This window comes from Pan paniscus, chromosome 2 (assembly GCF_029289425.2).
Source record: "Pan paniscus chromosome 2, NHGRI_mPanPan1-v2.0_pri, whole genome shotgun sequence".
Lineage (NCBI taxonomy): Eukaryota > Metazoa > Chordata > Mammalia > Primates > Hominidae > Pan > Pan paniscus.
Window position 1 is genome coordinate 113,065,872 of NC_085926.1, and position 12,330 is coordinate 113,078,201.

Here is a 12,330-nt window from a genome sequence, read left to right on the forward strand (position 1 = left end):
ATACTGTATTTTGTTTTAATTTAGTATTATTCAACATGCTCATAACTGAACAAAGTTTAGTGGATATTGTCTGTGAAAACTAAAACTTGCTAATATAAGCACTATTAGCTAATAAAGTGTTAAAAGTTTTTTTAATAAAGGATAGTAAAATAATGTTAGATGCAATAAAATGGTATTTAAAGATGAGCAAGAGTTATTTCAAGTAATTTCCAGTTTACCATAACAATTTACAAATTAAAATTATCATCCTTACGATGTTTACATAGACTTTGTATAGGTAAGTAGCAACTGTCACAGTAATATTTACTACTTGTAAATATTCTGACTTAACCAGGCTTACCATACTGCATGAAGAGTGCCAAAAAAAAAAAAAAAAAAAAAGACTAGAGAACTAAGAAAATAAAAAGTTGAAAACCTAACAGAATTAGTGGTTGCCTGTCTCATAACACAATAGCACTCTATGCTTAAAAAAAATACTGATTTTTAATTAGTAAACACTGAAATATTTGCTTATAGGCCATTTATAGCCCACTAAACAAAATCTGTGAACCAAAAATTAAAGTATTGACAACAATTGCCAAATGAAGGTCAATCTGTTTTTTTAATATCTAAATTAACAGATCAGTGGAAAAATATGAGATTTGTTTTTTTAAAAGATTAATTTATATTAACATTTTCAAGAATACCTTGCATTAAGATAGATCCCTAATGATCAGAAAATTATGGAAAATCAGGAGTGAACAAAGAAATAATCTTGAGTAAATATAAAAAGTATCATCATGTTAATCAGTTAGCTATGCTGCAGAAAGTGTCCCAACAATCCACTGACATATGACCAAGGTAGAACTAGCAAAAAGTGCACAAATATGTTGAGACTTAGAACCCACCTTCTCTTTCATAAATGCCCCATCACAAACTGCAAAGATTAGGTGGCCAAATTTCAACATCAAAGATTCACTTGGCATTCTGAACCAGATCTAAGAATCATGGTCTTTATTTTCCAGTAAAAGCTAATAAGCTGAGACTTACTTAACGCTTTCCTGTTTTGTTTTGTTGTTGTTGTTGTTGTTGTTTTGAGCTTCTCAAGGAATACTGAAATTGGAGACTACATGTGAAAACGATAGTTCATCTTTTCCAAAAAAAGATATTCATCCAGATTGCCCTCCAATCGGTGAAATCTGAGATGTCTAAAAAGTCTTCTTTGTGAAAGCCTTACAAATATATCCAAAGATGTTGAGTCCCATATGGCTCTGATAAATGAAACCCGTTATTGTGAATTTCAAGCTCTTCCTTAAATCAAAACACTATTGGGTGAATTTGGTGCTCATGAAATAAAGCACTAATTGCGTGGCCTAACAACACTGAATCCTCTGCCTAGCAGACATTTTAAGTTGTGCCAAATTGGTTTTGGGATGTGAACAAATATCCTGGAGCCAGACTCTCTCACATGCACACACTACTCCCTGGAAGTAAGTTGGACACTCTTGGAAACTGCATTAACTCTTTCAGGCCACCAGGGAACCTAACTCTCACTAAAGGAAAGGCCTCTTTTAAGATAAAAACAAGTCATTTCATCTAAAGTTAAACCTAAGAAAGAAGTAAAAGAGCAAAAACTAATTTGTGGCTAAACACTAAAATGTCCATAGACATAAAATAGTCCTTACACCCCAGTGGATGCTTTTTCAAATGTATCCAGAAAATCTTATTTGGGCATAATTTCCAAGACATTAATAAGAGTTGTGTGCATTCAGGAAAAGAGAATTCATTTTAAGCTTAATATGCCACATTTGCCTCAGGCCGAGTGATAAGAAACTTTTGTTTCTTTGGTAATCACTCTCAAGCTTATTATATCGGGAAATTTCTTGAGTTTCTATTTCACCACATGAAATATGATTTCCACACTAGAATTTTTTTATGGTCTTTTTGTTCTGGTTCAGAAAGATGCCTACAAACATGAAGCTGAGTATTTAAATGGCAATTAATGTAATCCCATCTCCCTTGCACTCAAATTTAGGAGTTCATAAAAACAATTTTTAAAAGCACCTAAATATAAGAAAAATGTACAAAAACGGGCGTTGTATTTCTTTCTCTTTTTTTAGTCTTAATTTCTTCAGCAGTAATTTCTTAGAAATAAGTTGTTTACTTTGGTAGGGCATTTTAATTAAGCATTTTATTTGCAGTATGATGAAAGCACAGCATTTCTTTCCCCTTTTATCTCACTAATAAATACCCTGGATTATATTTGTCCCCGGGATTACCTAAACTAACTACAATTTTATTCTTTTAGGTCACTGTCATTTTGTTGCTGTCATTCATCTTTTACCTTAAAGGCTTATGAAGATATAGGTAAAGTAAAAACTACTTTTTTGGAGGTGGAAATAGCTAAATGCTTGTGAAAATGGTATTTTTCAGTCATTTCTAGTTTAAGCCTTCTATATTTCTTAGAGAACCGTATTTATTTTGTGTCAATTGGTGTGAATTTAAGAGTATTACTAGAACCCTATGTTCCACCTCCAACAAAGCTTTATATTCTAACAATTAGCCTGCATGTGCTGCTGCTATTGACTCTTAATAATATATAAAAAAAACAACAGCCTTGTCAGCCAACCCTACAAGGAAACTAGCTGCTATTCGCAAGTAGACAGGACACAGTTGTAAATCAAATGTGTGTAGCTGCTTCGGGCTTCTATTGGTTCAAACTGCAATTCTTATAATGGAATACAGGCTATGGGTGTGTTTATATGAAGGTCCTCTACCTGATTTTCTCTGGGGTTTTGGATCTCTGAATAATTCATATATTTCCAAATCAAAATTTAGAGGATCTGTAGTGCACTAGTCTGTGTTTGTACTACGTCTGATGTGATGGCATCACTTCTAAGTTCTGTTGCATATTCAGTTAGTCAGCTCTGGTAACCGAGTAAAACTCACATTCTAGTAGAATTTGTTTGGTATCTAGAACCTTACTAAGGACACTAAGGGGTAAATGGTAATATTCAACAGATACCACATTAAAAAGTTTTCAGTAATTTTTAAGTCAAATATTTATCATATCAGTGAGAAGTTGATCCAAAACATGTTCACAACTTAGACAGGGTGATACTAGGGCCAAATAGCAACTTTCCCCTGGGGTTCAAGCACAGAGGCTAACTGGGACAGTTATAAACTTTATGGAAGTCTAAAATTCTGATTCATATTACTACCATGGTCCTCCTTTCCAACCTAAATCCATCTAATGATATCAATTTAGGAGGAAAAGGTATCAAAATTTAGCTTATGTTCATTTCAAATACCTCAGATTAACTGTAATTAGGAGGTAAAAATAAAAATGGCCTGTCTTTAAATAGGTGTCCATTACATTTTTCACGTTTAGAGCTCTGCCATAAGCTCACAACTATTTATTCAATGACATTTCCTTTTTCCAGTTATATCTTCATTACTTACATGATCCAAATAAAATAGAGAAAAAAAGGCTTCACGTGATGGACACTGTCCTTACAGCTCAGCTAATTCTAAATGGTTTTAAAAGTCTAAATATATTTAATAACTAGCCTCTACACCTGAGATTATCGGCAGAATACTTTTTTAGATGTTAAAAGACAGTAGCCAAAGAAGAGAAGGAAAGAAAACGTGAGTAGGGATATTAGGAGAGCATCTTTATCAGCAAAAAAGCTGGATTGTCCAATTTCCTCACTGGAGCAATGAATAACCTAGTTCCCAGTACCAACCCCAACACTGAAAACTGCTGTGTAACTGTAGGCAAGTTATTTAACTTCAACTGGCTCCTACTTCTTAATCTGTGATGCAAGGGTAATATAGTTTCAGGCACCAACTGCTTCCTGCATCCCTATACTGGCTAGGATCTTTTAAAAATTATTTCCTGGCCAAAACCTCACCCACATGCCATCAGTTATTTTCCCTCCTTTTTCCTGTCTCCTTTGCCTCTGCAGGGAAATAAAATTAGCAGTCAAAGTTAAACATGCCCAGTGGGCAAGACAGACTTTGGTTTAAGGAAAGGGATGGAGTAAGTTGTGTTAAAGTGCTTATTTGGCCCCAAAAGGTTCATTGTTGGGATACCACCTCCCACAACTAGCTCCACTGGAATTTTTCTCAGGAAAATGGAGAACTGTTTTAAGATAGACATGCCCTGTAAGCTGGTCTCAAATCAAAATAAATTTAGGATATTCAAAAAATGCCCTACAGGATTTTTCCTGTGGAGCCTAAATAAATCACTGACCAAATTTTCCAATTCATGCTCTGCTGCTAAAGCGGACTTTCTACAAAATCATGTTTTAATTTCTACATCTGAAAAAGGAGTATACGTAAAGTTCTGCACTTTGGGTTTTCATCTCTCTTCTCTGACAGTATTCTAAAAGAATGCCATTTGAGAAAAGACCACTCTTAGAGAAGAAAATTGAAATATAACCCCAAATTTCCAATAAACTTGTAAGTCTGCTAAAGACAAGACCATATCCCTGGTTAGTGATTTTGTGGGTCTTCCTTTAAAAAAAATGAACCTTTTAATACATAGAGAGGTGTTAAGAATATCCCAAAAGTGTACACGTATCTAAATTTACAAAATCATGATTATTTTCACAACTAAAGGATATATTTTAGAGCTCTTTTAAATTGTGACTGCCCTTACTGCATTTTACTGCATATCAATAATTTGCATATTATTAAATATTTAAAAAATATAAAAATTACATTTTTAGCTATCCATACAGGATAAGTGAGAAATTGTACAAGTTTGCATACATGTGCTGTCATTTTATACTATGAGGCATTGTTTTTTTCAGACAAGAACATCAGGAATGCTCAAGAGTCAGTTTTTAGATTTTATGAAGCACTGAGGCATTGATGCTGTTAACACTTTCATTGAAATTTAAATGCAAACCAAATATTTTAAGACCAATAACAATGGATATGCCATGAAATTGTTGTGTTTCACAGCGTGTCATAATAGGTAAAATTGGAATTTTCCTTCAAATAATCTGTCCCATCCAAGAGTTTTAACTCTCAAATATAAATATAAACAAAAGATTATTCACTTCAACTGATTTCCCTAGAGGATTATGCATTATTAATTCCAAACTTTACAAGATTTAAGAAATTACTAGACTGATTAAGTGTGGCAAACTGGTTTGTTCCCTACAAAGGAAACAAACTTAAATCCCACAAAGTTTAATTAGCATTTAGTGGCTCAACAAATGGAGGAACAGCCTGATTCTGAAGAGTAACTGCAAAGCAGAGTCAGAAATTGTATATACTACTGGTTAACTTTGCTGTGAAAATTAGAGTGAACCAGAATTCAATCCCAGTTCTGCCACTTACTAGATCTGCAATCTTTGGTAAACCACTTAACCATTCTAAATCTTTCTTTCCTCATCTTTAAATAGGGTTAAGAAATACTTCATAGCAAAGGCATGGTGGTTAAAAGAGATCCCATAGGCGAAGTTCCTTAACAATTCATTAACTATAATTATCACTACAATTTAGACCCCTTCTGACCATTGAGAACCCATGAATTCTACATCCAGCTAAAAACCATTTTGCAATAGAAAAATTTTTTCAAAACTCAATTTACATGGTCTAAGCAACAATTATGATAGCATGTCAGGGGCTAATGTGGTGCCAAAAGTTAGACATTATCATTTAACACAATGGGAACCTGGTAAAGATTTACTGAATGAGGAAAAAATATAATAGGATGTAATAGAACAGAGACTAAATCTTGGCTTTGACTCTTAGCAGCTGTGTGAATTTGGCAATTTTTTCTGTAAGCTTCAGTTTTTTCATCTAAAACATAGGCAGAAAACCAGTGTATGCAACAAAGTTGTTGTATGCAAAGATTAAATTAAACAGTTTGTGTGAAAGGTGCTTAGTAATATCTCGCTTCCTTAATTTTAGCATTATAGGACAAGAGTTCTAATCGGTTTTCAAGCCTAAACTTTTCTTATATAGCAGTATCAACTCTGGCCTCCTACATAAAGTAAGATTATGTTTAGTTAAGGAATAATGTGAGAGATGAGGATAAATTCAGGTGTGACAGTAAATATATTTTAACAATATACCCTAGAAACAAGAGTAATGATTCTCAAACCTTGCAATATTACTAGGATCTTTGGTGTAGTTTTTGCAAAATATGGAAGCCCAAATACCAGTCTAGAGACTCCAATTTTAGATATGTGGGAGTAGAACCTAGGAATCTGTGTATTTTAAAAGCCCTTGGCTGATTCCGACATATAATAATCAACTAAAGTCGAGTTTTCTGAAGTATGTGGGCCAGCTACAACTCAGGATGCCTGAGTTCCATTCCATACCCATTAATAATGGAGCTCAGAAATTTGAATTTTAACAAAAATCCGAAGAATATCTTATGTAAACTAAAGTTTGAGAACCACTGGACTAGAATATAGTAAGATAATATTGAAAAGAATTTTTTTCATATTTGGTTATTTAAACTTTTTTCCCTCTATTTTTAAATAAACATTACTGTCAAAATTTATGAATGATGGGTAAAAATTTTATCTAAAGAAAATATTAGTTTTAGGGTAAGTATTATCATTATTATTACAGGTTTCACAATCAAAACGGGAAATAGAGATAACATTTTAAGTCATCTACAGAGGGTCCACCAGCACAGAAAAGTATATCACCTAGGAAACACCATGCGTTTCACTGTTTCTTAAATTTGTGTGTTTTGCTTTGACTTAGTTTTTTATTATCCATTCCTTCTTTAATTAGAGCAGTAATGCCAATAAATAATATTTGTATACTACTTTACTATTTATAAAGAAACTTCATATATATTAACTTAATTAATCCTTACAATAACCTTGTGAGGTAGATAGGAAAGGTAATATATATTATCACATTTCTGCCAATAAGAAAACTCTTAAAAAGTTTGTGCAATTTGCCCAGTCATAAGTTTGCTGGTATTTATGGTAATACGTGGACTGAAACCTCTAGATGTCAATTTCATGCAAAACTGTGTGAAATTTAAAACTTAGGATTCATTTTTAAGTGTTATGAATCAAACTCAAAATAGCATAAGAGTCTCTGAACTGCAAGTAGTCCATAGTCCTCTACCAACCTGTGGGTTCATCTTACTATATAAGTTCATTGTACTTTATTTATTATATGGTTAAAGAATAGAAGGAGAGTGGAGCTCAATTAACCAAAAACAAATGAACAAAAAAGTGAAAAACAAATTAAAAAATGGAATATTCATCCATTATAATACTATTTACTCTGCCTACTTGCAATTCATTCCCCTATAAGCCCCTTTGCCTCAGTTTCCTCTTCTAAAACATGAAATATCAAATAGCACTTTCAAAGGCTAGCAATTTCATTTTCAACCATGATGGTACTTTAAAAAGTACAACTAAATATACAGCTAGAATAATACTAACATTTGCCCAATCCCTACAAAAATCCTGTCAAATCAACTAGTCCAGTCCACTCATTTTATACATAGGAAGTAGACCTAAAAAAACTTAAGTATGTTACCCCAAATAATAGCAAATTTGTTGTAAAGCTAGAATTAAAAATTATCTTTACATCAAAGTCAATTACAATACACACTTGTGAATAGGCAATGCCTTGTTTTCATAATCAAAAAGAGAAAATGGTCATTTTAAGATAAAAGGAAGAAGGTAATTTATAAAGGGATGTTTAGGCAGGAAGTGGTATCAGAAGCTGTTTTTCCAAAGTAAAAAGGCTCCAAACTTATTTACAACAAAGAAATGTGTATTTTATATATATATATATAACACACACATATATATAATACATACATATATATATTTATATATATATACGAGAATGTTATAAACCAGCTAGACATAATCATTTGTTTAGACCTCAAATATTTGCATAGCTCTGTGCTGAATGCCAATAGAAGGTTCTGGAGGATGAATAAGACACAGACACTATCCTCAAGAAGCTCAAGGTTTAGTTGGAAGATGTGCTTACAAACAATGGCAATACAATGTGAGAGGTGATATTGCCAAGTTATGCATATAAAAGTTGCTGTGGGAATGTGAAAGAAGGAGCACCTCAATGCCTGAAATGACCGAGCTTAAGTGAGTATCTCTGACAATCCCTGTCTTCTCCATTTCCAATTCTAAATTAAATACTTCCCTGTTTATGCCTAGAATTGTTAAAGAATTTTTTATATACCCTGATAGGAGAAAAGTAGTAAAGTGCACACATCCTAACTTTTTCTTGGGTAATAAGAAATTTCAAAGACTAAAACATATTATAGAATTTTGGTACAGCTACTACGAAATCAGGGCCTGAAACAATTTGCCAATTTTTTGCAAATGTCCTGTTTTTTTGTTGTTGTTTGTTTTTTTCACTAACTCATGCATCAGTTACTTGCACAGCAACAGGGACACAAGGTGGCACTGTCGTGCTGACATTCATTTCAGGGTCCTTTCTAAATGGACAAATTTGTAAGAGGCAGAATAGACCCTATTGTGACAACTAACACCACAGTTGTAATACTGGCTGACTGGGTCTACCAACATTAACACTGGCCTAAAGAGGAGTATTTTGCATTTCATGAATATTATATCATGCCTATATAGAAATAGGACATATTCTCTGATGACTTCCCCAAAATGTCATGTGTGTATTCATAGAAATGTCCAAAGGCATAGAGTGCAGCTTTGCCATTAGGAAGTCAGAAGTGAACTGCTTGCTATTGGCAAGGCAGTGGACACGGATCACCTCTCCATCTAGTGGCCAGTGGAGAGGAGTGGAGCCATAGTAACCATGTTGCACTTCATTCCATTAAAAACAGCCCTTTTACCAAATCACCCATAGGCAATTAAGTCAGTTTGTCTGACAAATGACTATTTTTGGTTTATGGCATTCGTTCAATCATTAAACAGACTCAATAATACATTATGATATGTAGTTAAGCTAAGAAAAATCATCACAAAATTAAAGTGCCTGTGCTCTCTCAAGCCACATAAATGTCCGTTATTCTTCCTTTACTACCCACCCTAACTTTTCTCCATTTATTTGTGACTTTTAGATAGAAAATGCAAGCAAGATTATCTACATATATAGCTACTTAAAATCACAGTCTTTAAGATGAAAAAATATTTTAAAAAGCTTTCCCCTCATTTTACAGGAAGGAAACTGAGGGACAGAGAGATCATGATGTACTCAAAGTCACAAAGTCAGAACAAAAAACCAGACCTCCAGATTTAACCACTTTAAATCCTCTTTGATATTGATTAATACCTCCTGATTCCCCAGGAAATGCTTTTTGTACCACACCATGAAGTTTCTTTCAACATACCAGAAAAATAATTTCTAAAAATGTTTTTTATTCATATATTTTCAGGCTAAGGTGATGTAAGTGAAACTACTGTGTATAGGCCCTACCACATCTTCATATCCATAGGTATATTTTGAATGTGTTATAAGAACACAATTATTTTTATATTAAGGAATTACATTCATTCAACATTTAGAAAGCGAAAAAGCAAGTGGGGTAGGGAATAGGTGGATGTGCTGGTCAAAATTACTATACAAAAAATGGTTTCAGAAAGCCATTATGTGAAACAACCTGAATTCATTCAGACTGCTAGAAAAGTTCTTTTTGTTTTGTTTCATATAAATTATTTGACTTTATTTTGTTTTTAAAAAGGAAACACACGCACACTTATCCAGCTAATCACTTCATCTATTTTAATTCAGCATGTGATGCTGTTTGGGGGCATGTTTTGGGAATGTGTTGTTGGTAAAGCTTCTTATCAAAACAAATGAAATCTGTCCACCAACTATAAAAATCTGCTCACAACTCCGAACCCAAGAATTAAAGGGCAAAAGGTATGAAGGAAACCTGGCAGTGGATGTTCTAGAAATGTGAGATGTTTTGACTTTTTCTTCTATGATCTTCTTTGGTGGTACCACTGGAATCTGTCTTGGAGTGCAGAGGGAATTTATATAGATCTGCTTTAGAGAGATGCAAAAACTAATGCTGTACAGATAAGTCAAATGCCTTTTAACGGGAGTTAGGGAAGAAGTCTTTTTATTTCATTATACTTCTAAGTTTAGAAGCTTCAAAAGCACCAACCCCTCAGCTACCCTCAGCTTTACCCCTGTACCCTCAGCTTTATCCCTTTACATTATCTCAACTTATCTCTACTTGTTTCTTAATCATCTCTAGTCGTCTCCCTTCTAGAAATGAGGTGAAGGGATAAAGATCACTGTTGATTTGGAGAACTAGAGAAAGTAAGGGCTAATATAAAAAGTAAGTTATTTTTGCCTTACCTAAAGCTAAGGTAATAGGTACAAGTAACCAAGAAGTGGAGAAATTAGTAAATATGGTCAGAACCAGAGTATATTTATTGGGCCAAGAAGAATTTTAATGTGTCCAGTATTTAAGAAGAAAAAAAAACAAAAAATTTATAAAGTCACCCTTACAAAGTATTTGCCTAGTCTATTTAAATAATAAAAGAGAGGAACATTTTCTCACTGTTTAAATGTCTTGGTGCCTAAATAAGATATTTTTGTTTATTTAAAATGAAGCCACATAGTTTTCACATACACATATATATCAACTAGAAAAATTACATAGCCTGGAACATTTCTAGTTTTCTGCTAGTAATAGCTTTTTTTTTTTTTTAACTAAGTTTTAAGTTGCTACCTGAACAAACTGACAACATTAATTTTCTCTCAATTACATTCCATTTACAGGAAAGAAGTTCATACCATAAAAGGAATTGCAACAACAAATCACAATTTAATTACAACAGTAATTCACAGAAAATTTTTGAAAAGGTAAAAATGGCAAATATCTAAGCTAATTCAGTAAAAAACAAAAATGTAAAGCCTTCTAAAAATTAGAGAAAATTAAAATTTAAATAATTTTAAATGTTTCATTTTAAAAAGTTTAAATTAAGAATTTTCCCAATAACAAAAATAGTACTACCATGTATAAGATTCATAATTATTGCCATTTCTACATTTTTAGTTACAACCAATTGGGCATCTATCTTTTTGATATCCCATAACCCCAACCTCATACCATAATTTTATATTTGTTGAATGTAAATCCTTACATTAGTAATGTAATATAAAAACTTACAAATAGATTGACCTTTTAAATGCATAATATGAACATTAAATTCATCATATCTCAAGACACAGAAGTATTCAGTGACAAAATTACTTCCAATATCAAGAAGGTAAACATATTATGCTGTAATTACCACATTTTCTATCAGAGTTTCAAAGGTAAGACTGAATATTCAGAATTAATAAAAAATATGTTCTTCTTCCCTCTGGAAACTAGATGAATCAATGAACTCATAGTCCTTGTTCCTTGTCTCAGTATTCTCACTTGAAAGTCAGTAGCCAGCTTTCCCCAAGTTAAGACAATTACAAAGGTTGCATTGGTTAACTGAACTACAAAACACCAAGGCTAGAGTTTCAGCTGAGTGTCAAAAGATTCCAGAAAGGCAAGCTCCATGTCCTCAAGCTGATTACTTTCAAATGAACTATAGAATTACCAAAAGGCTTGATCCTGGAGTAAAAGAGAGGTTATGAAGCCAAAGTCAAGCATAATTCTTCCACAGTTTAGTACAGAAATAGCATGCCACTTATTCATTATTACAGTTGAACAGCTAGAGTGGCAAAAACAAAAAACAAAAAACAAAAAGCCCTTTTTCTTATAAGCCCTTGAATGCTGTTTCTAACACCGGCTGTAGTGGTTACTACATACATGATAGTAATCATAGATAGCATATTTCTTCCCATAGCCTTATCAGCTTGCCTATGCTGAATTAGAACTAGGGGAGCTCAAGGATATTTTGATATATTAAACATAATTGTCATCAACATTATTTGATGATTAATGTATAATATCTATGTAATAGGAAAACATGAATTCAGGTATTCTCTAGAATATCTAAGATATGTATATTGCCTTCAGGCTTTTGGTAAAGAATAAAATTGATCTTGCTAGTTTATTTGACATTGGCTATAGTTCCTGGAGATTATGCAAAATGCTAGAATTTATTTAAGCAATGGAAATGTATGAAATGGGTTTTTCAAGAAAATTACAAGTTTCAAGTTTTGTAAAATACCTACACACCTATACATGACTTGAAAGCTTGGTGTAAAGTATCAAATGTAAATGCTGACTGTATTAGCATTGTAAATAATCCATAGTAATTGTATAAAATAACAAAAATGTCTTACACAGTATGAAACAAATTATTTTAAAGATTTGGTTTCTAATTTAATGATAACTCTGGCAGGTACACACCTGTCTGATTGCTAGTGTTTATTGTCCTTGATGGAGGGTAA

General features: G+C 32.8%; 1 protein-coding gene across 38 annotated transcripts in view; it reads right to left on the reverse strand.

Annotated features, from left to right (window-relative positions):
- The window catches only part of ZBTB20 (zinc finger and BTB domain containing 20), an 830,234-nt gene that overhangs the window by 766,714 nt on the left and 51,190 nt on the right, over positions 1–12,330 (reverse strand). The window contains exon 1 of one of the 38 annotated variants that reach the window (XM_057301868.2): positions 1,030–6,103. The exons of the other annotated variants lie outside the window; for them this stretch is intronic. The gene's annotated coding sequence lies outside the window, so the exon portion shown is untranslated. Of the gene's footprint in view, positions 1–1,029; positions 6,104–12,330 lie in introns of those variants that run through there. 38 annotated transcript variants of the gene reach the window in all.